Source organism: Callithrix jacchus, chromosome 10 (genome assembly GCF_049354715.1).
Source record: "Callithrix jacchus isolate 240 chromosome 10, calJac240_pri, whole genome shotgun sequence".
Lineage (NCBI taxonomy): Eukaryota > Metazoa > Chordata > Mammalia > Primates > Cebidae > Callithrix > Callithrix jacchus.
This window is the reverse complement of record NC_133511.1, coordinates 94,115,715-94,141,158: the sequence shown is the minus strand read 5'-3', so window position 1 is coordinate 94,141,158 and position 25,444 is coordinate 94,115,715.

Sequence of the window (25,444 nt, the reverse complement as noted above, 5' to 3'; positions counted from 1 at the left end):
TTATCAAACAATAAATCCAGATTCCATAAAAGAACATGTGACTGCATATAAATTAACATTTTAAATATAAAGGAAGACCATTAAAGCAATATTCAAATAAAAATTAGAATATTAAATATTATTTGAAAATGCCCTACAGGTTTGTAGTTCACGAAGAGTTCCTATAAATTAATATTAACAAGACAAACAATATTATTTAATGTGAAAATAATATAAACAAAATAATCACAGAAAAAGGAAGCAATATGGACAACAACCTTCAGAAAGATTCTCAACTCAAGAATAAATCAAAAACACAATCAAATCAACATTGAGAATCCATTATTAACCCACTTCATTCTTTTGACATTTCTATATGTTGATCACACTGTGTTCTGGAGAGGATGTGGTAAAGCAGTTATTACATATTGTTGGGAGAAAAAAGCGTTGTGTGTAATGTAACATAGCAGTAGCTAATAACCTTTAAAATGCATGCACTTTGACTCAGAATTTCTATTTAGCAAAGCTATGCTACAAATAAAAGTATATGATCATTATAACAATCATGGCATTGTGACATATGATCATTATAAGATACATCAGTTTTCACAATGATTATGTTATTTTTATAAAAGCAGTGAAGTTGTAATAAAGAAAAAAGACAAAGATCTTGCTTAGAAGATAGATGTTGAAGTTTAAAGCTGCCAAAGGAGCTAGCATTTGAAGGGAAATGGTCTGGAGAGTAGAATTCAAAGTAGTCCAAAAATCTACATTCAAATTTTTACTTCACAACTGCTGAGTTCTAACTTAACTGCTTGCAACTGTTTCTAAAACTGCATATATAAAACTGTGGTTGAGAAGCCTGAGAATGAATACTAGCAGCCACATGATATTGGGGAGACAAAAGTTAAAGTTCAATTCTTGCCAAAATGGGGAGGCATTTGCAAATGTCTTGGTATTTCTCAGACAGGACCTCAGAAGGGTGTTGTTCTATAATTAATGTGACATTTACTGCCATTTTAGAAGTGAGAACTATACCCTAGATGTAAGGGCAAAACTTAAGCATTTAAAAGATGTTTGAAACCCTTTAAACCCGTGCAAATAAAGCCTAAAACCAAGCCTCAATAGGACAATGATGATCTGCTAGCTATCTATCTACTTGACAGAAGAAAACTTAACCCTCTTTGGAGAAATTTCCATCATCAAGAGCCCCTGCAATTTTCATCTATCAAGTAAAAAATGATAAGGCAACAAAAAATGGGACTAGATCATTGAAAAAAATCAAAGTAAAAAATAGACAATAGAAATAGACCTCCAGATGATTAGATATTGGAGATATCCAGCAATGGCTTTCAAATAACTATGATCAATACTCTGATGAAAATAAAAGTTGGGCAAAGTAGAAGAAAAGAGTAAGAATTTCAACAAAAATTATAATATATAAAAAGTAACCAAATTGGGGATCCTAAAACTGAAAAATAGAAATAGGAGTTTAAAGATCTTCACTGCCAAAGTTCAAAATTCATTTGTTAAATCTACAAACAATTATTGAGCAACTATTGCTAGACACCGTTCTAGAAGTAGGGGATAAAGCAATGAACAAAACAAAATTCCTGACCTTATAGCTCTTCTGATCTAATGAGAGAAACAGACAATAAATCATATAAGTAAATCTTATCTTAGAAGTTGATAACCAAGGGTGATATAAAAAAAGAATAAAGGACTGAAAAGGTTAATATAATGAAATAAATAATAGAATAAGAAATAAAATTTGAAGAAGAGCCTTCCTAAAAGAAGCAATAACAAATTGAAAGATCTCAAGTGGGTGGTGATTTACCTGCTAAAATGAGGAGTTTAATGTTATCTTAATAGTAAGAAATAAAATTATTAACTACCAGAAGGGCTTGAGATTTTACTGTGAATGAGATAAGAAGGTATTAGAAGGTTCTTAGTGAAAGAGTGACATGATGTAACATACATTTTAACATTTTACATCTGAGATTATAAGAGCTAACAGTAAAAGTAGGTAGAACATTCTGGAGACTACTGCAACCATCCAAACAAGAGATGATGTTGACTGAACCAAGATGGCAGTGAAGAAAATAAGAAATGTTTATATTCTGGATAAATAGCCAACAGGTGATATAAAAGATAAAGGGGACTTATGGGTGACTCCAAATGTTTTGCCTGACCAATTGAAGAGATGAAATTGCCACTGAATGGAATGGAGAAAACAGTGAGTATATCAGGTTTAGGAGAGAAAGAAGATCAAAAGTAGAATTTTGTACATATTGAGGGAGAAATAATTATTAGACATCTAGAGATATCAAGGGCAAAGTAAAGAGTTGAGTACATTTGAGTAAAGGTCCAAAAAGAAATTATGAACTTGGAAGTTATTGGCATATAAACTATATTTAAAATAATGAGACTGGATGAGGTCTTCTAGATAAAATAAGCTGAGGAAGACAATAAAACAATTTTAAATTATTATTTGCTAAATAAGAATAAAACTAGGATACAACATTTGTTTATAGAAAGTAAAACGGTTTACTGCTAGGAGTTAAGAGAAAAGATGGAATCATTCAACTACAATTTTTTTTCAGCCTTCTACAGTAATAGAGATAGAAATATAATAAAACAATAAAAAGATTATATTGTACCAATATAACAATAAAAATAAACATTTCCTGTGACTGTTTACAACTTTTTTAAAGATGCATTCTCTCATTTTATCTGATAGTAAAGGATCATTTATATATTATGTTATTACTGAATGATTTTTTAAGTGACAGTCATCTTCATAAGTTGCTAATGAATTAACTCATTATTTGAGACCTGGTAATAAAAGGGGGAAATAAGAATCAGGGCATCTAATCCATCTTTCCTGTCAAATTGTACCACCGGGTAACCAAATGATAAGTGACAGTTAAGATTTCCTTAAAAGCAGTATTCCACTAGTAATATAGAGGAAAAATAAAATTAGAATATCACCATTTGACATCCCCCAATTAATTAATAGATCTAGACACTGAGAATCAGTGACTGCTAAATTCATAAAAACAGGCACAAAACAAACAATATATGCTCCTGACTGAAGTAACTTTGTTAAAAATTTTAACCTGAATCTCATCAAGCCACAGGTTCCAACAAGTTTCAAAGCTACGAGACCAAAAATCAAAAGTCTGAAGGATTAAATGGATTGTTTGGAAGGGAGGAAAGAAAGGTTTGTTTCATCTGAAATGACATGAGCAATTTAGACAGAGAACATAGCATTTAAGTTGGACTCTGAGTAGCAATTATGATTTGTGAAAGAGGAGACATTTGAAAGGATTTTTTTGTGTTGAGAGAGCCGTCTGGGCAAAGACAGGGAAAGTCAGATGTATGTAAGAGACTGCCAGTTGTACATGTGACTAAGGAGGAAGCTTAGCAGAGTAGTAAAACCTAACTAGAAAGTGAGGCCGGGGCCGGGCACCGGGGCCGGGTGCCATGGCTATAATCTCAGCACTTGGGGAGGCCTGGGTGGGCGGATCACCAGAGGTCAGAAGTTCAAGACCAGCCTGGCCAACAGGGCAAAACCCCATTTCTACTCAAAATACAAAAACTAGCCTGGTGTAGTGGTGCACTTCTGTAATCCCAACTACTCAGGAGGCTGAGGCATGAGAATCACTTGAATCCAGGAGGCAAAGGTTGCAGTGAGCCAAGATAATACCACTGCACTCCAGTCTGGGGAAAATAGTCAGACTTGGTCTCAAAAACATTTTTTTAATAAAATAAAGTAAGGTTGGGAGTGTGTGTGAATATGGCTGTGTCTGTGAGTGTATGAGTGTGTGTATTTTCCTTATCTATACTTTCGACATTTTGTAACATTGACAAGGAATTAGTATATATTATATAATTATTATTTATATATAAATATTATTTACTAATACTTTATATAATATAAATGTGTAATTATTGTATAATAAATATATGTCCATACTGCTATAGATCTAAATTTTTAATGTAATTAAATAAACAGCGTTTTGAACCAACAAGTGGAAGACCAGCAATGCCATGACCTTTGCTTTACCTTTTCCCCCTCACCAGCCTTGGTTATGCAACTAAAGATACAGTTGGCTGCAACTCTCTTTCATTAAGTGCTGATGAGCTTTTAATGCTAAACGTGGCATCAGACATCAATTCAGAAAAAATTAGGTAGCTTTTTCAGTAAGCTAAAATCATTAAGGTTACTGAAATATTCAATTTGAAGCCCAGTGAAAGAAGTAGAAAATTTCTCCTCTAGACTGGGCACGGTGGCTCGCACTTGCAATCCCAGCACTTTGGGAGGCCAAGGCCGGCAGATCACAAGGTCAGGAGTTCAAGACCAGCCTGTCTAATATGATGAAACCCTGTTTCTACTAAAAAATACAAAAATTAGTGAGGTGTGGTGGATCATGCCTGTAGTCCCAGCTACTTGGGAGGTTGAGGCGGGAGAATCGCTTGAACCCAGGAGGCAGAGGTTGCAGCAAGCCGAGATGGTGCCACTGCACTCCAGCCTGGGCGACAGAGTGAGACTCCATCTCAAAAAAAAAAAGAAAGAAAGAAAATTCCTACTCTATCTTCAAAGAAGTCTTCCAACCATATTTAATGGTGATGTTAGTAAACTTTTAAATATACTGTGAATATAAACATAGTCAATATAGTTTGGTAGACATGCCAATTAAGATAGATATTAGAGGTATGGTTTGATTTCCAGACTCATCTTTGTCCTCCAGACTGGAGATTATTTAAGCTTTGTCCTCAAGATTAAGGACTATTTAAAGCTTAACAATTGATAAAATATGGCCAGTCAAATGTAAAGAGCAGAGACAAACATAAAAGAATGGATGAAAATGGAAAAAGTGATCAGCTGAGAAGAGAGCAGTCATTTAAAAGATTTGAGAACTGCAAAGATTTGAGAAAAACACAGGTCTCTTGATCTCTAATTCCTGGTAAAGGGACGCTAAGATAGGAGTCCAGAAGTGCAAAGCAGGTCTGTTCAAGCTGTTATCCAAATTGGCCAAAAGCAGATATACTTTCAGGGGTATGAACAATTTCAAGCTGAAGAATAAAACTATGATCTGTTCATAGAAATGGTGTCAGGCCTAAGAGTTGTATTTAAATCAAGAGATCTGGATCCCAGATGATCAAGATTAGATTGAGAAAAAGAGCAGGGAGGCAACAAGGTGACAAAGTAATCATTGTAACCTTTGAGGCCAGCAAGAATGCTGAGAACTCATTGTCATTAGATATTTCTATAAGGAAAGCAGGTTTGCTAATTTAAAGAGGCAATACTGGAATAAACCCTTGTACTTGGATGTCTTATTTTAGAAAAATCTGCCGAAACATTGTGCTTTCTCTGCCTTCTTGATATGGTTTAGGTCTGTGTCTCCACCCAAATCTCATGTCAAGTTGTAATTCCCAATGTCAGAGGTGGGGCCTGGTGGGAGGTGATTTGATCATGGGGGCGGATTTCCCTTTTTGGTGCTTTTCTTGTGATAGTGAGTGAGTTACCACAAAATCTCTCTGTTTAAAAGTGTATAGCAGGCCGAGGCAGATAGATCACGAGGTCAAGAGATCGAGACCATCCTGGTCAACATGGCGAAACCCCGTCTCTACTAAAAATACAAAAAATTAGCTGGGCATGGTGGCGCGTGCCTGTAATCTCAGCTACTCGGGAGGCTGAGGCAGGAGAATTGCTTGAACCCAGGAGGTGGAGGTTGCAGTGAGCCGAGATCGCACCACTGCACTCCAGCCTGGGTAACAAGAGCAAAACTCCATCTCAAAAAAAAAACAAAAAGTGTATAGCACCCCGCTTTGTTTATCTCTCTTTCTCCTGCTCCAGCCTTGTAAGATGTGCCTGCTCCCCTTTCACCTTCTACCATGATTCTAAGTTTCCTAAGGCCTCCCCAGCCATGTTTCCTGTACAGCCTGCAGAATCATGAGCCAATTAAACCTCTTTTCTTTATAAATTACCCTGCCTCCGGTAGTTTTTTAAAACAGTCTGAGAACAGACTAATACCTTCCTTATTCTTACTCATCAATATAAATTTGGTGGCAAGTAATTTATATTTGTTAATATCTTCCAGTGTATGTGTAATTTGTATAATATGAAATTATTCATGGAATATGCAATGTATTCCCTGTTGAAAGCACCATATATTCATTCATTCAACAAATATTAATTGGATACATACAGTTTGTAAGTTCAGTTGTAAACTGCTAAGTATGCAGAGGTGAGTAAAGCAGACATATCTCTGTTCTCATGGAAGACATTCTAATGAGAAACGTGAGCATTAGATAAATAGTAACAAATTCTAGGCAGAGTCTCAGAACAATGTGATGTGATAATGACTGAGTGGCTACTATAGACTGGGGTGATCAGGAAAGGTCTTTGAAAAGGTGACATTCAAGCTGCATCCTATATTTTAAGAAATAGAAATCTGGGATGATTGGGATTCAGTGTCTAGATGAAAAGGAATAGAAACAAGACAGGTTGCATGATCTAATATCTTGGAAAGTGTTTAGGGAAAGCACAGGTGTTTGACTTTAATCTCATGTCTAGTTTGAGCCCATTTTTTCAGAATCATCTCTACAAGAAAAATGCCCAGAGGGAGTTTTTAAAAGTTTGAAATCTTCTTTAACAGAAAAGAATAAAGAACTACTACTAAGTTGAAAGGAAAATGTAGATTTCTGTAGGAGAAAAAGGGATGAGGCCACTAGGTTTTTACTGTACCAGCTGAGTTTCATAGATGAATTTGATGCTTGCTACATCCCCTGAACACCTGAATGAAATAAATGTGAAATGCAGGAGATGAAGGCACAAATCCAATTTCCCCTTTGCAACAAGAGTCAGTAAGTCTTTGCTGCCTTCTTCATTTGGGAACCTATCTGCATTTTATCCTCTTTCATAAACAATGTTTAGATAAACCCAGTGAATAATGGGGTTGAGAGAAAATTTTAAAGGTCATTTTGTGTATACCCCTTGCTTCAGGCAAGATTGCAGTCATGCCCACCCAAGTAGTCTTCTTTTATGTCAAATTTTGTTCTAGATGATGTTTATTTTTTCCAGGTGGGGAGTTGAGGTAGAGAGAAGAGTAATGAAGAGTGTGTTTGCCTTAAAAGCATAAGCAGAGTTATTTTTAATGTAAGTGCACTCCTCTCTTTTTAATGTCAGGGGCAGAGTATTCTCCAAATGCTATATACACTTACTTTCAGCACTAAATGTATTTGTGCAATTCTCATGAATCATCAAGGCTTTTGAAAATATTTATAGGGAGAGAAACTCAACCCTTTTCATTAGAGTGAGTAAAACTCACATTTGTATCTTGCTATTGTTTAAGGAGAACAATGGATGGGTGGATGAAAGAAAATGTCAGCTGGATCAACAAACAGCTGTTCCAACAGAAGTCCTGCTATCCTATACAATAAAGCAGTATTCATTGCTGCCTTCCCTGGAGTCTCTAACGATGCTCCGTAAGTGTACAGTATCCTAATGAATTAAAGTCAAAAGTTAGGGCTGATTTCAGGCTTCATCACGGTGGACACTTCACCTCCAGAGAAAAAGCTGTAAGCCTTTAAAGCTTTCTTTATTTGATTTCAGAGAAAACTCCACTGCCTTACAAGGCAATAAATTCTTGCATCTTCTCCAAATACTCTAATTGAAACTTCTGCTATTGCAGCATAATTCAGTGTGTTTTTTCCCAGACTTCAATGAAAACAAAAATTCTCATTTTGCATGTAATTATATCCCTTACAATACTCACAGCCTCTTGCAGTATTACTTTTTCTAGGCCAAATAATTTTTTTCTAAAGGCAGCTTGGTATTCAGTAAAAGTTATAGTAATTGGGTACAGTTCTGGATGAGACTCTTGGTTCTAACATTGACTAATAATACGGGCAATTTATTTATTAAGTGTGATACCGTTTACTCAACTTTCTCAGGGAGTTGTTGTTCAGATTTAATGTAATAATACATAAAAGTTATTTATGACAACATGCTTGATACACACTATGACAATTTTATCACTGCTTATCCACCTTTTTTTCTTATCAATGGATGTTTTCCAAGTTTTTACCTGTTGTTTATGTTACAGAGTATGGTCATAGGTTCAGTTTTATAAGAACTGTAATGGAAAGATAACGATACACTTCAAGTAATGGAAAGATAACCGTACACTTCATAAGTAATTCATATTTCTAAACACTTTACTAACAATAAAGTATAAATCTTGTGAGTTAATATTTTGCGTATGGTCCAAAGTGACCCACACATCTTTTTCTGGAATCTTCTTGAAGCCTATCCTAACATGTTCAGAGATTATTTTTCCTTTCTTTTACATAGTAATTGCAAACAGTGTTAAATTATATCCACGCATTTCTCAAATTCTCAAGACATTTTAAATACTTTTTTATCTAGGAGTCAGATAAAATATTATTGACAACACTGGTATTTCTGGTCATTATTGTGTCATCCAAATTACAAATAAAATATTATATAAAGTCTTGGTAATTGCCAATTTGGAGGGTAAAACACTTGATATATCCTAGGTACATAATACCTAAAAATATGCCTTTAAACCGAATTATCTTGTATTTGCAAGTCATACCACAGGTTTTTTTCCACCAGTAATGTTCCAGAAGTCAAGGTAAGGAAGCTGAATGGCATATTCTTAGAAACTTCAACTGCTGGAGGGTAAAAACAATGCAAGCATGTAAGTTGCAACACAACTTGGCAACTTGTTATGGAGTCCCTCTTTTTCCAGAAATCGCAGATTCCTGATAATAGAAGAGAATCTCAGACTGATCACCCAAGCATTTTCATTCAAGATCATCTGAATCTAGCTTCTGCTCTTAAGAAAATTACAAATTCTCTCCCACGATTTTTACAGCTCCCCATCACTGCCTTCCGTGTTTCTCTCTTGTACTAACCTCCCCTGATGATGGAGTAGGCAGAGCATTCTAATGAACCTATATGAACAAAGTCTCAGAGACACAAAAAAATCTTGGCATATTAAGGAATATGTGGAAATTTGAGGTAGCTAGAGAAGACGGGAACCTGTGAAGAGCTGCAGGAAGTGGTCCAGAGAGATAAGTTGGGGTGAGAATAACTATCAAAATAAAGAAGTAGATTTAGTTCTATAGACAATAGAAAACTAACAGAAGAGTTTGGTTCTTCAGTTGTTTTATTCTTATACAGTAGCAAGGTCTCATTAGACTATTTTTGGAAGATGACTCTGATGAGTAATGGAGAGGAAGGTGAATTGGAAGGGTTAACAGGTAGAAGCTGAGATCAGTCAACAGTGGAATTCTAGGTGAGGCGTGATAAATCCCTGATACAAGTCTCTGCTAAGTTAATTTTCTTATCTCATCTCAGGGTCAAATAATAGTAAGTATGTGCAACCACCACACTAACTGAGACAAGAATATGTCTCAGAAACACAGGACCATTATGGAGGGGCCATAAAAGATATTCCTTCAACCCAGGTCGTGGTTTAATCTTCTCTATTTTGGAATGTCAGGTTGCAGAACACCAACTCTTAAACTAAATGATTGCCTGAATTTACTGTTCAAATTTCCAAAGGACACTTAATGTGATTTTCCCCCCAAGAATCTCTTAACCACTAACTACATTAGCTTGAAGAGTCCTGCTACATCCATCTCTTGACAGTGAGACTGAATCTCATTATACTATAATGCTTAGCTCAGTCTTAAATGTCCTGCACTTTATTATTACATTGCCTACATGAAGACTCAGAAAACTATGCCAGTTACAGTCTATTGTGGAGGCTCTGTTATCTTCCCTTAGTTTAGAATGGATGGTTATCATACACCATGAGATTCCAGAATCTGGGGCTTCTCTCAGATAAAGAAATGTAAAATGTAACCTAAAGTCTGCTGTATTCAAGGTTCTGACAATTGCTGATAAAGCTAAGAGGATATAAGGATCATCACAGCCATTTCACTCCACCTGAAGAAATCGTCAAACATTATCTGACAATCAGCTCCTGGGATTAAACTGTAGATGGCTTACTGAGATGCTCCATTTTAGCCCTGGCCGAGTCAGTATCTCTTTCAGCAGCTTAACTCCAGTGATGTCAGAACATTTCATGAATCTAGTAAGACTGACCAAGACATTTACTCTTTCCTGTCTATTAAAATAAAAGCCTTCTTTTTAAACCTTTCCTTCTATTTACCAGACATTCTCTTCCAGTAAAGCACCAACACATTCCCCAGTAACAAATGTTGATTTCACATTTCGCTCTACTAACAATTATGACAGTTATAGATGTTTGACAGCATGTAACTTAAATATATCAACAGAGCTTAGCATATTTCCCCAAGAAGCAATTGGTGGAACTGGGAAGGAAACAATATACTTCTCAGTAATTGATCTGTACCTAACTGCCTGTATCTCTCCTTTCCTGTTCTCCTTCCTCTCTGGGATGTTGCCATGGTGCCAAATTACTTGTGAATGCTGCTGCTGTTTACAATTTAAAATGAAGTATATACCTATTATAGAAAATTTGGGAAGATATATAGAAAAGTAGAACAACCATGAGAAAAATTCATCTATAATAAATCAATAATCACTATTTTAGAACAGTTTCAGAGTACTTTTTAATAAAATTTTGGAGTTTTGCTGGATTTTTTGTTTTGTTTTTAGTACATGCACATTAGTATGATCCATATGAACTTATTATAGTCAAGAGTCTTTTGCTTATGACAAAAACCCAAATTAAATTAACTTAAGGGGAAAACAAAAGATAATTGTGTTCACGCAGGTAACTTGGAAGAACAGGTCGAGCAGGTGTTTTTCTCAATCATTACAGACAGGAAACAAAACATTCATACAGTGGGCCAAGAAGGGGGAGATTGTTTTTGATGTCTTGGCAGCTTAGGACCCCAGAGAAATGAGGGGCATTCTGGCTCCCAAGGAAAGACTCCAGTTGACCCTGGATCAGTTTCAGTGTTGGTGCAGAGTACTATGACTGACACCTCTCAGAATAATAAGTTGGAAAACAGCAGTTTCCCAAAGAAATGTAAGGTGCTGTTACTGAAAGTGCAGCTGGGAGAAATAGTAGATAGTCAAAACCAAAAGATGAATATTTTATAATGTTATAAACCATTAATTTTCCAGTAAGTAAAATATTTCTTATCCTAGGAAGAAGGAGAGTGGCAGAACACCATGAGGTGTATTTTAAAGTAGACCTTCTGCCCTTCCTGAAAAGATTTTTATTTATCACTTCTTGCTTCTTCAGCTGTCAATCTTTGCAATATTGATCCAATGTTGCAGGTAAAGCTGTGGTGTGCCTCAAGTGTGCTGGGTTAAAAAGAAAAGATTAAGAATCAATTGTTCATCTACTAAGTGACTCATTAAAATTTACATACCAATTGATTTACTGATGGAGATTAATATTGTATCTATTATTTTAACATTTTTAATAATGCTACTCTTTACACAGTTTTCAAGATTTGGAATTACTTCTGACCAATTTTTAGAAGTAGAATTACTGGTTTAGAGGGTTCATTTTAAGACCCTCAATGTGCCCTCCCTTATATCGCTGAAACTGTATTTCAGAGGTTGCAGTAGTTGGACAGCTAGCCTACTTTGGCATTAATTGTCCAGCTGCCTGCTTATATCAGCTCTCATTTAGAGTTGTTAGTGCTAAGTACAGTGCCTTGTGTATGAAATGCATTCCACAAATATTTCTCCGTGATGAACAAAAAGATGCTGATGCTGAGAGTCCAGGGACTTTCCTAATTAATCTGTATTTAGGATAAAGGAGTGAGAAGGAAATTCCTTTTATACACAAGCAGGACACTGATGACTAATGACTGAGAGATGAAAGTAACTCACCTCATTCATTAAGTATAAAGGGTAATTTAAGTTTTACCTGCCTGTCTGCTGCTGGCAGGAGCTTAACCTACTCCATATGTCCAAAGAAGATTAAGCAAACCAGTATTTATGGAAAGAAGCCACTTGGTGCATAAAGCAGAAAGAGCTCCAGCTCTGGAGTCATGAGGCATAAGCTCCAGTGGAGGCTCTTAACCTATCCAAGTGTTAGTTTCCTTATTTGATCAATAGTTAAGAACACCCGGTATGGCTGTTTCTCAGGGCGGCTGTGAGGAATGAAAAGCCTAATGCATGAGAAAGTTCTTCGTAAATTATAGATTTCTGCACAAATAAATTATTCTACCATTATTACTACATGTCCAGAAGAATTGCTCTTAAACAATGTGAGGTCGTAGAACTCTTTGAAAATGTAATTCAAGTTATGAGCTTTCACTCTCCAGTAAAATAAACATACTTTAATAATTATATGTAATTTCAGGGAGTTTATTAAATTCCTGAACTAAAGGGTAAATGATTCTCAGGTCAAGAATTCTGGGGCTAAAGTATTGTAATATTTTAAAATTACCAGCTATTTCAAGCCTCCAAAACTTATATCACAGACTCCTGTGTATCCATCACTGAGATTTTTTAAATGTTAGCATTGTGACATATTTACTACAAATATTTTAAAAAATATATAATTATAGATATAGCCAACTTCAGACATGCCACTGTATGCTACAGTGTTTTATACAAGTAAAATCTAAAATATTGTCCCTGCTCACAAATCATTTTGTGAGCTAGTCAGCTCACAAATGGACATTTACCAAAAGAAAAAAAAAGAGAGGGAAGAAAACAGGATGTGATCATTAGCAAAGCTTATAAAGATGAGGGATCCCTGGGAAAGCTGAAGTCATTCAGATAATCATATGGAGGAACTTTGTTTGAGACAGCTTTTACAAAGGTTTAAAGATATATAGGTAAGAGATATCTAGCACATAACAGGAAGTCAAGCAATATATGTTAAATGAATAATTAAATATATGAATGAATAAATGAATGGGTGGATGGATTTCTTGAATGTCTGTTGTGTGCCAGGCATTAAGCTAGGTCTTGGACACATAATATAAATAAATTAGACATGTTTGCTAATCTTAAGAAGATCCTGCTAGAAAGGAAACATAAATGAAGGTCAAAAAAGAGAATGTGATAAGATAAAGTCTAGTACTTTTTGGAGGAGGGTGCAAACAAGCTTTCCAGAGGAAGTGTCATTTGAGGTTGGTTTGGAAGTGTGAATAGAATTTAAGTTAAGATGACAGCATTTGGAAAGAAAGAGAGATCTAAAATCGTTTGCTATTAGTACTGGAACATAATGAGAAGGCTTAGCAATTGAGGCCAGAGCCAGAGAGTAGACTTGGGGTACTTTTCTAAGGAAAAGCACTTCATCCTGAAGATAAATTCAAACTTGATAATAAGAATCACTAAAGGTTTTATTTAAAAAGCAGATTTCCAGTCTCTACCTCCCAAGACTCCCATTCAGAAGATGTATAGGGATCTCCATTGTTTATTCATGTCCTAGGGAATTATTACTCTTGGGCAAGTTTAGAAAAGAATAACTAGAGGTAATATCCAGGCCTGGTGCAGTGGCTCAAGCCTATAATCCCAGCACTTTGGGAGGCCGGGGTGAGTGGATCACTTGAGGTCAGGAGTTTGTGACCAGCCTGACCAACATGGTGAAACCTCATCTCTACTAAAATACAAAAATTAGCCAGGTATGGTGGCAGGTGCCTGTAATCCCAGCTACTCGGGAGGTTGGGGCAGAATTGCTTGAACCTAGGAGGTGAAGGTTGCAGTGAGCTGAGATAGCACCACTGCACTCCAGCCTGGGAGACAAAGCAAGCGTCTGTCTGAAATAAAATAAAATAATATAAAATAAAATAAAAATAATATCCAGTGAGGGGTTTTAAGCTGTAAAAAGGTATAATCAGTCCTGAAATTTTAGTAGTTTTTAATGCCAGCATGGATTTGTTAGATGAAGGATGAAGCAGGAGAATGTTATAATGCCACTTAGTAACTTATAACAAAATATAACAGCTTTTTTCTATCTAGCTAAATTCTTCTTTTTTTTTTGTTTGTTTAATTTTCATTTCTTTCTTCTTGCTTCACCCTAGTACAGATAAACCAATACCTATTTCTTCATGGATTCAGCCTCTATTTTCTAAAGACTTGGCTCTAAGTACTATCTGCTTTAGCTCAGGCTTTGCTCTCCTCAGATCTTTCCCATATTTAACCCCCACTAGAGGAAGCAAGAGCTTATTTACAACCCTAGACCAATTTCATAGCAATCCCTGCACCTTTTTATGGCTTGACCTTCTGCTTACATACACTTCTTAAACAGCAAAACAAAAATGATGGCACACAGTCAACCAATTCTGCCATGTATTCATGCAACAAATATTGATTGGCTGTTACAGGCTGGGCACTATGCTAAATACTAGGAACACGACAATGAATAAATATAATAGTTTCTCTGTTTTAGAGTTCAGAGTTGGCAAAAGGAGGGAAAACAAGAAATAAACAAAACTGCCAGAAAATGTGCTTTCTTTTAGAATAGAGAGAAATAAAGTATTTGGGAAGCACAGAGGATATAATTGTCTAGTGCTGATCAGTGGGGTCAAGGAAAGGTTTCACAGAGAAGGTGACATTTGAGTTAAATCTGGAAGGAAAATAGAAAGTTTCAAAGTGTAGGTGGTGGATGAGGGGCAGAGGCAATGTCTGCACTCTCATTGTTCTCCAGAAAAGACTTGACTTTACCAGCTTCTTTCATTTGAATGTATCCCCTGATCCTTGTTACACTTTCCCCTAGAAACGTACGACCACTTCTCCTGTCTGTTTCACAGCTTTAACTCCCTAACATTCCCCTGTGTTTAAGCCAGGAGAAGTATACATTGTGCCCAGGTTCACCTGTGTGCTCTATCACTATTGTGTGAGTCTTTGGAAACCAGACCTGAAACCAGATAATTTTTACATAGTTTCAAGTTTCACCAACAACAATTCACATGATACCAAGCCCAATTCATGTATAATATAAGCAGGTGTAAAATTTCAGCCACAAGTTGCTATAGACATATGTTAGATGGGCCTTGAACTTGGCCTCACCAAAATGATTTGAGCTTCCACAGAATAAATATTTCCCACTTGTCATCACTACAAGTATCCTCTCCTCCAACACACACAGCAACAGCCACTGGTCTAACTGTGGAAAAAACACTTCCCGATTTGCACAGCAAGGACAGCAGATGCACCATGTCCAAACTGACAGCCTGGTATGTGGAGGCATAACAATGGTCAGCTGCAAAGCTTAGCAAAAACTAACACATTTTAGAATAATGGGAGATGATGAATTGAATCTGCAATGAGGACTTAACATGTGATTTTTAAAACCACTAGCATATGAGAAAACTTTCCAACTTACAGCTGTACGAAAAGTAATGCAATAATATGTTTAATTAGAAAGTACTTCAGGATGTATTAATGTAAGCACTTAGCAAGTCTCTCAAACATACCATTCTGCAACGAGCATATAGATTTTTTCAAACATATCAATTTCCACTTAGGTTCTGCTCTGGCTGATTGCTTTAAATGCAGAGGAAGTTCTATGAGCTCTTTTCATTTTATGTACATTAATTCAAATCTCTTGGTCCCATTTTGTTTTTATATTTGTTAATTTTAAAAATACCAGAATCTCTGCATTTCTTCCTAAGCAGTGTACATTAGCCAGGTTCTGAAAGTATCTTTCCTCTTTGAATCTTTGTGAAACAATCATTTAACACTATACCCTCTCCCTCTGATTCTCTTGAGATCCTGATTTACTTTAAATAAAAAAGGGCAAACCATTCAATCAGATAATAAATCAATAGTTAACCTGGAAAGACTTATGTTTAACTAGTCCTGGCAATGTTTGAGTCCAGCTGTTCTGATACAGGGAGCAACACTTGAGAGCCAGGTAGAAAAACAGAGAACGCAAGATCTGTGGGGTGCGTCAGGTAGGGGGGATAGAGAAAGGCTTGTTTCCTTAAATAAAAATGATAGGAAAGTCCAACCTCAGAAAACTTCAGAAGTTTTATCAAGAGTGAGTACCATATGTGAATTTTGAAAAATAGGAAGAGAGGCAAGCTAAAAAAGGGGAAAAGGTTGCAATTGTAAAATTAAACAGGTTTATCATCAGTGAGCAGAGCCTCATCAGAAAATGAACCAGGGGGCCCTGTCTCATTCCTGCTGTAATCTGACCATTAGTGAAATGCACACAGAGAAAAGAAGGTAACTCAGAGGGAGGCAGCGCAACCCTGCAGGATCCAGCCTGAGGCAGGAAAGGAGTAGGTCATTACTTCCCAGTCACTAACTTGGGTGTACACCCAAATCACCTGGGGTAGTTTTTGTGAAAACACACATACTTCGATCAGTCATCTGAGAATCTAATTCTAAACTGTAAAATACAGGTTTCCCCAACATTCCTTAACACAAGAATCTGTATCTTTTTTCTAACACCCACAAAAGTTATCTCACTAGCCATGGTTGACAGTGAGTCTTAAACTTCTGCCTTCACTACATCCACAATTTTCATTAGTAGCCACAATAAAAGGAAAAAGAACACACCCATGCAAAATACAGCAAAGACAGCACCATTCTTTTTCCTTTTATTGTTTTATTTTCCTAGCATACTATCTACAGGAAAGTGGCTTCATCCAAGCCCCCGCATTTTCACTTCAGTTGGGCTTTTAATATGTTAAGGAAGTTAGTTGTTAAAGAAACTACAGCATTCTTCCAATGGTTAATGCTGGAAGCAATTCTTTGAACTTTGATTCCAAAGTCATTACAAGAATCATGAATGAAATGAAAATGTTTTGAAACCCAAGTTTCTTTAATAGCTCAAGCAATCATCAGTAAATTGCAGACTTTACAGGTATCATTTTCAGTAAGGGTCAGGAAAATTCATTCATTAGAATTACGGGAGATAAAAATTTAAACGTCTCTGTAATATTTATAGGAAAAGTGTCATCACTATAAAGCAACCTTAAATCACATTCATTCATTATTAAGCACTCCTCTACATTTCTGAGTGAAGTTTCTAATGGGATGAAATCTCCTCAGCTGCAATAACATCATGACTATCTATTTATAGCCAAGTTGTCTTTGGTTATAGAAGTGCTTTTTTAAATTGAGTATTAAAACAGGTTTTCCCTTCAATAGGAGACATCTAACTTTAAGTGAATGTAATCTATTACTTAGTAAATAGAAGAGTTCACTAAAATTGGAAATACCTACTATTTATCATTATAAAATGCATGACATGAAAGTACAGTACTACAGGTTTTCTAAAATCCAGGCTGTGATTGAACTATACTTTGTTTCTTTCAAAGTATAGCTTGTTTTGCCTTTTAAGGGCTACAGTTCCACTTTCTATTTAAAAGGAAAAGACAAACCAAAAACAAAATACAACTCATGGAGCATGAAGCTTCATGCTTGTGCATGAAGATCCAGTTGAATGTTTCCCCTTTACCGTTAAGCACTCTGGAGATTAAGTAGACCATTCTCTCTTCATATCATTAAAGATCAATTATCACCCTATTAATGCTCATTTCCTTCCCACATATACCTGAGCTTTTGACAATAATAGCCCCCTTACAACTATCACTCATAAATGAGAACGTGCTATTTAAACACACAGAACTGATGATGTAGCTGTTCATTTCCTATTCATGAGTGATATCACCTATGTAATTATTTGCAAAATTGTGCCTTTTGCTAAGAAAGCCTCAGGTTGCAAACAAATCATTAATTATGATATGTAAAATATTTAAAGCCCTGACAGCACTGGTGAAACATAAGAACAATGCAGCAGGAGCAGAGCTTAAAAATAGCAATAGGTAACTTTCTTTGCCTGCACTTCTCTGTCCCAATTACACAGATAGTTCAGGCATGAGCAAGGATAATTGAGTCATTCTTCCTCTTTGTTCTGAAGTTGTAGATCTGGCCAAATACCAGCATTCATAAGGGCTGATGAGGATCTTCTTTTAAATATGTCCAGAGGCTAACAAATGATAAGTGAGAAGAATAATGAAATGTACCCTTATCAGTTGGTAAGAGATATTCAGTTTCCCACTATATGTATTTATTTAAGGCATAACTTTATTAGATGAAAAGTTAAAAAGTCAGCAGCCCAATCAAAGAAATTCCTAAAGCATAACTATAAAGATGATGGAAAGTAGATTGACAAGTCAGCCTATAATTTTTAAAAAATGAGAACCAGGAAATCTAAACTTTAAACTTTGGAGAGACAGAATCAATAAAGGTTAGACAAAACTCTAATGAAACTTTTGGATGTTGTTCATCAATATGGATTCAAATTATTTTATTCCAAACAGCCTTGTGACTAACTTAAACCCTATGAACCCTCTAGCAAAGAGGGCATCTATACAACAGCCTGGTCAAGTTGTATAGGAGCAATGCCCGTACTGGATGACCTAAGAAACAAAGATTAGATGTCAAGACAACTGCAAATAAAATATGTTTACATGTAACCTTTTCCTGAAAGCAAAATGAATAAATGATGTGACCACTCCCCTCTGGTAACTTTTCACCCTTTCTATTGGAATGGTGCACAAAACTAACTGAACAGAAGTTCTCAGAAAACCAATTAGATAAGTTTAAATTGACAATTATAAAATGTGCCTTGGGCATAGAAAAGGCTTAAATATCAATAAGTTAGATAATCCTCCCAAAAATCCTGTCAAGTGAGTTTTCCTACAAATGAATGACACAGGATTTTTCTTGGTCACTTTGTCAGCTGGGGACATCTGCAGCCAGTGACATTCCTTGCTGGGCCTGCTAGGTTGCACTTGGCTTGTGCACTGACACACAGCTGGGTCAGACATGCCTCAACCCACCTGTGTCAAAGCTCATACCTGCGTTTGGTGGTTCCCAAGTTCTTGTTCCACGTCCGAGAAGAATGAGGTTACACTGACAATTGAAAGGTGAAGAGGGCAGAGAAGAATTTTATTGAGTGATGGAACAGCCCTCAGTGGAGAGGGGACATGAAGATGGTCTCCCTCCTAATGTGGTTGGGTCCAAAGCTTTTATGGTTTCATAATGGGGAACGCATACTGATTGGTTTGTAAGTATGCAAAAAAAGATTAAAACAGTCACCGCTCAAAGGTGAGCATGACAGTGTAAAAAAACAATTAGGGAATGGTAGGTATATGTAAAATAGGTGAAGAGTGAGAATCAATCAGAGGAAAGCATGCCAAATGGGAAGAGAGGTTCTCAATACAAGCTGTGGATCTACCCAGGACTTGTAACTTGCCTTTCAGGCTTTAAACTGTTTTTGGTTTGAAGGTTGGGTTACACCAGGGAACCATCCCTTATCTGCCTAGGCTTTTGACTGCCTACTGCATGAAGAGGTAGTCAGAACTCTGGGAAGATTTAAGTTGAAATCGGATTCCAAAGCCCTGTATATCTTAGGTAATGTCTTTAAATAAAAATTAGTTTTCTTTTTCTATCTAATATCTGACAAGACTTTTACTGGCAGCTCTTCCCCTGGCGAGGGATTGCCCAAACATACTAAATTAATAATTAAGACTCAGAACTCAGTGTATTAGTGTCACTGCATTTAACATTGGTTTTCTGCGAGTCTTCCATTTCTCCATGTGAGAATAACCAGGTACACAGACACTCAGGCCTCCACACCCACCTTGCTCATCCCCTTCTGTGCATGCAGCTGTCACATCCCTCACTCATCTCAATATCCTAATACATCATCCTAATACTGAGATATTTTTGTTGGCTTATCTTCTATTAGGTCTATATTGTTATCTCTTTACAAGTTTCTTCTCTAGAATAAACTTCCCTTTAACACCTCCTTCTATTCTACCACCTATTTTTCTCTTAAGATATCCTTTCTACCCACTATTCAAGGCATAGTTATTTTTTTTTTTTTCTGAGACAGTCTCACTCTGTCATCCAGGCTGGAGTGCAATGACATGCTCTTGGCTCACTGCAAACTTCACCTCCAAGATTCAAGTGATTCTTGTGCTTCAGCTTCTTAATCCCAGTAGCTGAGATTACAGATGGGCACCACCACACCTAACTAATTTTTGCTATTTTTAGTAGAGATGGGGCTTTGTCATGTTGGCCTGGCTGGTCTGGAACTCCTGATCTTCAGTGATCCACATGCCTCAGCCTCTGAAGGTGGTGGGATTACAGGCATGAGCCACCACTCCTGGCCTGCACTTACCAATTTTACACAGCAGATCACCGTGACAGCACTCTGAAGCCAGTGGCTTTGCTGGAGGGTTAAGGGATGAAGGATGGGTATACATGGGATCAGCTCTGATGTTCTATGTTACAGAACAGAGAATCAATAATTCATGAAGAGTGGGAGTCTATACTACAACATTATTCCTGCTTTGTCCAAAGCAACATTTTCTAAACTTAAATAAAATAACAAAGTCTTATAATGATAGCTCTATATAAATATAAACCACAGACTAATTAATATACCACCTTCTTTCTCATAGCTTAGTCTCCAATTGGAATTAGTTCTTCATCTGAATATGTCCCTACATAAAGGTTACTAACGTTCTGCAGTTTGTTTGTTTTTTTCATCTTTCGACATTTAAAAATCAAATTAAAGCACATAGTAAGTCTGGGAACCATTTGTTCTAGAGAACAAATACTTCTATTTGTTTTAGAGAACTCAGAGTACACCAAGTCACAGCGACAGCTGACCTTCCACATACATTCACCAAACATGTTAGACAAAACTCATTCTTGTTCACTGTGCAGTGCATGAAAACATTTTGAGCCAGACAACTTTTTTTCATTTAATGTTGGAAAAGTTTAGATTGAAACTAAAATCACTACAGAGATCTCTGTACTCCAGCCAAGTGCAATCGGGGACTTTTGCTCCTTTCTGGTGTTTGTGCTGTTGGTTAAGCTGATTCACAGTTGGGTATTTCTCAGCTCTCCCATCGGCACTTAAAGGAGGATTCATTCTCGGGCTTCTGAGCATGACTTCACCACTAGCAACAGAATCATTCTACAGAAGGTGGTGTTTCTTCTATCTATCACCTATTTTGACCCTTCTTCAGGGCTGAAGTATATTATCCAGGAAAATATATATTCCATTCAAACAGTGAAGATTTACTCAATATCTTTCAGTGAAAACCCCTGCAGGTATTGTAGGACGGGTCTCAGCTTGCGAATAAAACACAATGACTTTCATGGTAGAAATGCAGTTAGAAATAACAGGCAATGATGCCTAACAAGCGATACAAAAAGAGCTTAGAGGCAGCAAGAACCAACCACATGAAAGGCAAACAAAAAACGGAACTGAGCCTGGCACTGGAGCTAAAAAACAGAAGGCTTGAGTTGGCCTGGGGAGGATGGAAAGGGTTTTGGGGGAGCTATTGAGTGACCAGAAGTGAATAAGGCAGGTGATGACAGTACCCAGCTCAAAAGGCCAATCTTGTGTGCATAGAGAAGCATTCAGAAGGGACCTCGATTTGGAAATATTGCTTGGAAAAAGTTTTAATCTCTCACAAGTATAAGAAAATGCCTTAAAAATTGGCACTGACGGAAAACATTTCAAAGAGCTTTGCCAATCAGGCCAAAATCAATTAGAATTAACAGTTTCTCTCAAGGAAAAGCTAATTTGACAAGGGAAATATAGAAGAATCTAGGCAGAACAAGAATATATTGAAACCTTTCTCAGTGTGCGTGCACACACACACACACACACACATAAATATTTATGAGTCTTGTGAACTAGAATTCCAATTGATTGTATTTTTAACGAATTTTGTAAGCTAAGATATCATCTGCATGCTTATTCACCTTTTACATCTTCCGGAAACCACCCTGTACTTTCCATCCTATGATACCAGTATTTCTGCCAGTCCTTTAAAGAGATCTGTAACAATGTTTCGTTTATCACGGTCCATCTTTATTCTCCTACTTATTCCACTTATTTTTACCAAAATAAGTCATTATCAAGTCTACTATATTGGTAAGTTGCTCCCCTCTCAACTATTCATAACTTTGAGGATTTTAAAATTTGCAATTCATATCTCCAAATAAAATAATAGTATAGTCAGTCTTCCTTGTTCCTTTCACTTCATGTTTATTTAAAAACCAAAATTATATCAAACAAATGTCTGTAATCACAAAGTTTTTAAAGAGAAAAGACATGCTGACCCTTGATCATTTTATTGTAGCCTGCTCTTTTTTCAACATATATCTAAAGAAAATCTTCAAAACTCACAAGTAAACTTTTGACGTGGGTATCACAAAGAACCATTCTTCCCCTCAAATTGCCAAAGAGGTCATTCTGATTCTCTTGTGTCATAATTTCACATTATAGACCTAGTGTGATTTCATCAGTGTTCTAGTTTCTACCTTGGCGAAATAAAAAACTCGAAATCAGAGAAAAAGTAAGTGAATAATAAGTGTGAATATAGCTGTCTCCAGAGTCATGAGGATTAAATAGGATAACCTGCGAAAATACCTTCTGTGATGGCAGTATATTAAGGTATTCAATAATTCCCCTCCCCATTATTTGATTTTTTATAACTACTTCTGTGTGTATGTTATCCGAGGCAGCATACTAGAGTGACTAAAAACATTTGCTCCGGAATAAGAGACCTGAATTCAAAAGTTTCTGCCAAATGGCGTTAAATAAGCATTTAATCCCTTTGTGTTCAAGCTTTACTTTCCCTATAAGAACCGTAATGCTTACTGCTCAGAGTTTTAGTGATTATTACATATAAAAATAATAAATTTAAAGTCCCTAACCAAGGCACTGGCCCATGGTAGAGCCTCAGTAAGCTTTATCTATTATTCTTACTTTTTCTCTAATGAGGTCATTATCTGTATTTTATGCCTAAGGAAACTAAGGGCAGAGAAGTTAAGGGACTTCTTAATTGCTAGAAAAAAAATGAGGAAGATGACCATCTCTTGACCCCTGGCTAAACCACCTCATTCTCAATAGAGGGTTACAATCATGATGGTCTAGATACACAGACATAATCCAGACTGCATTCTCCATTGCTGGCAAAAAGAATGGACTCCAATATAGTAAGTAAAGAGCCTGAAATATATTTGCCACATTAAGACATTTCATTCACTAAGTGAAAAGCCACAACTCATTTAGTGGATAAATGTCAGCAAGGTACATGTTGAAAGGAAAAACTGCATTATAATTTTCAGTCTGCTATGAAATTAGAGACTTGAGAAAAAATAATGTTGATTCTTGTAGCTCAAACTTTGCAGTCAGCTGATGGAATATCCTCTGCAGTATCATTCAAGTTGGTTGATTGACATCATGATAGTGCTAATTATTTAGCTTATACATCATTTTTCTCTTAGTGTTTGGTTTTTAGATCTTCTCTGTAGTTCAATTCTCACCTCAACTAGTGTAAATGTGAGAATCTGTATCTGAATTATTTTCAATACAGCCCAAAAGAGAGCAAGAAATATTATTTTTAGGTACCTACTGTGAGCCAGCTTCATGTTTGGCTTAATAAGAATCTTAAGTTTAATGAAGCAGCATAAGTGAAACACTGATTTTCCTGTCATTTTGAATCTACTATTAGCTCTGAGTCCACTGATTAGGGAGATAGTAAATTTTCCCAATGAAGATGTCAAATAACAAATTACATAATGTCAAGATCCAGGTATCTATTATTGAGTCAATGAAACTACCCATGCACATCTATACATCATTCTTTAATATGACATTGTCACTTGTATCAACAGCTCATAAACTACCTTAGCATAAGCCACAGTCAAGTCTTTATTTTTTAATGGTTTCAAAAAACTATCAAATGCATTGACTGACGTTAAAATATATATGCAGCCATTTCTACTAAATTATAGCACAAGCATGTAACTCCCAATGGTAGATCTAATAAAACATATTTGGCTACGTGTAAGCCAGCTTGATAACTATTTTAAATTGTGTTCATTTCAAGCTACTAACAAATTCCTATTTTTTCTGTGTGTATTTCAACAGGAGTAAATGCCCTTGACTATTTCTGATACAATTCGTATAGATGACCTTGGGAAAGTTAAATCACCCCTCCAACCTCAGTTTCGTCATCTCCAAAATGGAAGCATTGAACAAGATAACGTATAAAGACATTTTCCAGCTCTAAAGCTTTTGGATTTTGTCTCTCTTGAGAAAGCCATGCAGAAGATACAGAGAGGTTAACTGGGAACTCTAAATCCACTTTCGGCCCCCTAGGTCCTCTTGAGGCATAAGTGTTCTATTGCTTCAAGACTTGGTAGGCACACTTCAGACACCTGTTGAATCAAATAACTTCTCTTAGGTATTATGTGACATAGAGCCAATGTTTTGAATAGCATTGATGGGGATAGGTTTTGGGGTCAGACAGATCTAGGTTAGAATCCAAGCTATGTCATTCAGTTGGCCTGTGATCTTGGGTAAGTCATTTAATCTCTCTGAACAGTAATTTCTTCATGTGGGGCTAATAATAATATCTACTTTAGGGTTTAAGGATTAAATGTAAAATCAGGCATAAAGTTCTTAATATAGTACCTGGAACAAGGTACCAATTATAAATACATTTAATATTTATTTTGTTAAAAAGAAGAATCTGTTTTAAATTTCAAGTCTCTTAGCTCAAACTAAACAACACATCCTTTTCTCATTAGAAGGCTGAACAATTTACTCCAATAAGTATTCTGGTTTCTCAGGTATTGTGCTTTCACATGGAGCTTTGTAATAGAAGAATTGTTGGGAAAGATTCACTTCCATAAATGGTCTGAAAGGGGTAGTTTGAATTTAAGATAGAAAAGACATTATTTGAGCTAATTATGTCTTAGAAGCTATTTCCTCCATTTTACTAAGCTTTTAAACTCATTTAGCAAGTAGTCAATGAAATCTTACTCTGTTCCAGTAATCCTGGTGCCTAACCTCATGGAATGTATATTCCAGTGAATAGTCAAGAAAATTTGGAGGAGTATGATGCATGCATCATTGATAAGTTTGCTATAATAGAAAAGTACATGGAAGAATTCCATGTACTTACATGGGACACCTGTTCCTGACTTCCAGGATCAGGTAAAGACACAAGGGAATCTAAAAGTTGCATGACAGGAATCAAGGAAGTAGAGGAGTATTGTTCCTGGAGGAGAATTATTTTCTGGCTTTACTATCCAATTTCCTCCATTCTCTAAGAGTTAAACCCCCAAAATTTCACTTGTTCATCTAACCAAGTGATTGTCCATTCATTCATGCACTATACAGTTATTGAGTGTACCCTATGTTTCAGGCTCTATATTTAGTGAACAGAGTAAAAGAGCAGTGAACAAAGTAGATGAATGTTCTGCCTTCTTAAAGCTGAATTTATAAAGCAAGAGATAGACAATAATGAAAATAATTAGACACACTGCCCAAAATTAGTTATCGAAAAGTATAATAAGAGAATATGTAATTAGAAGGAACATAAAGCAGTTGTTGATAGTTGTAGGAGCCAACACCCTTGGCCCCCTAAAGATTCACTGAGAAAAATCACTTACGTGGGGCAGATT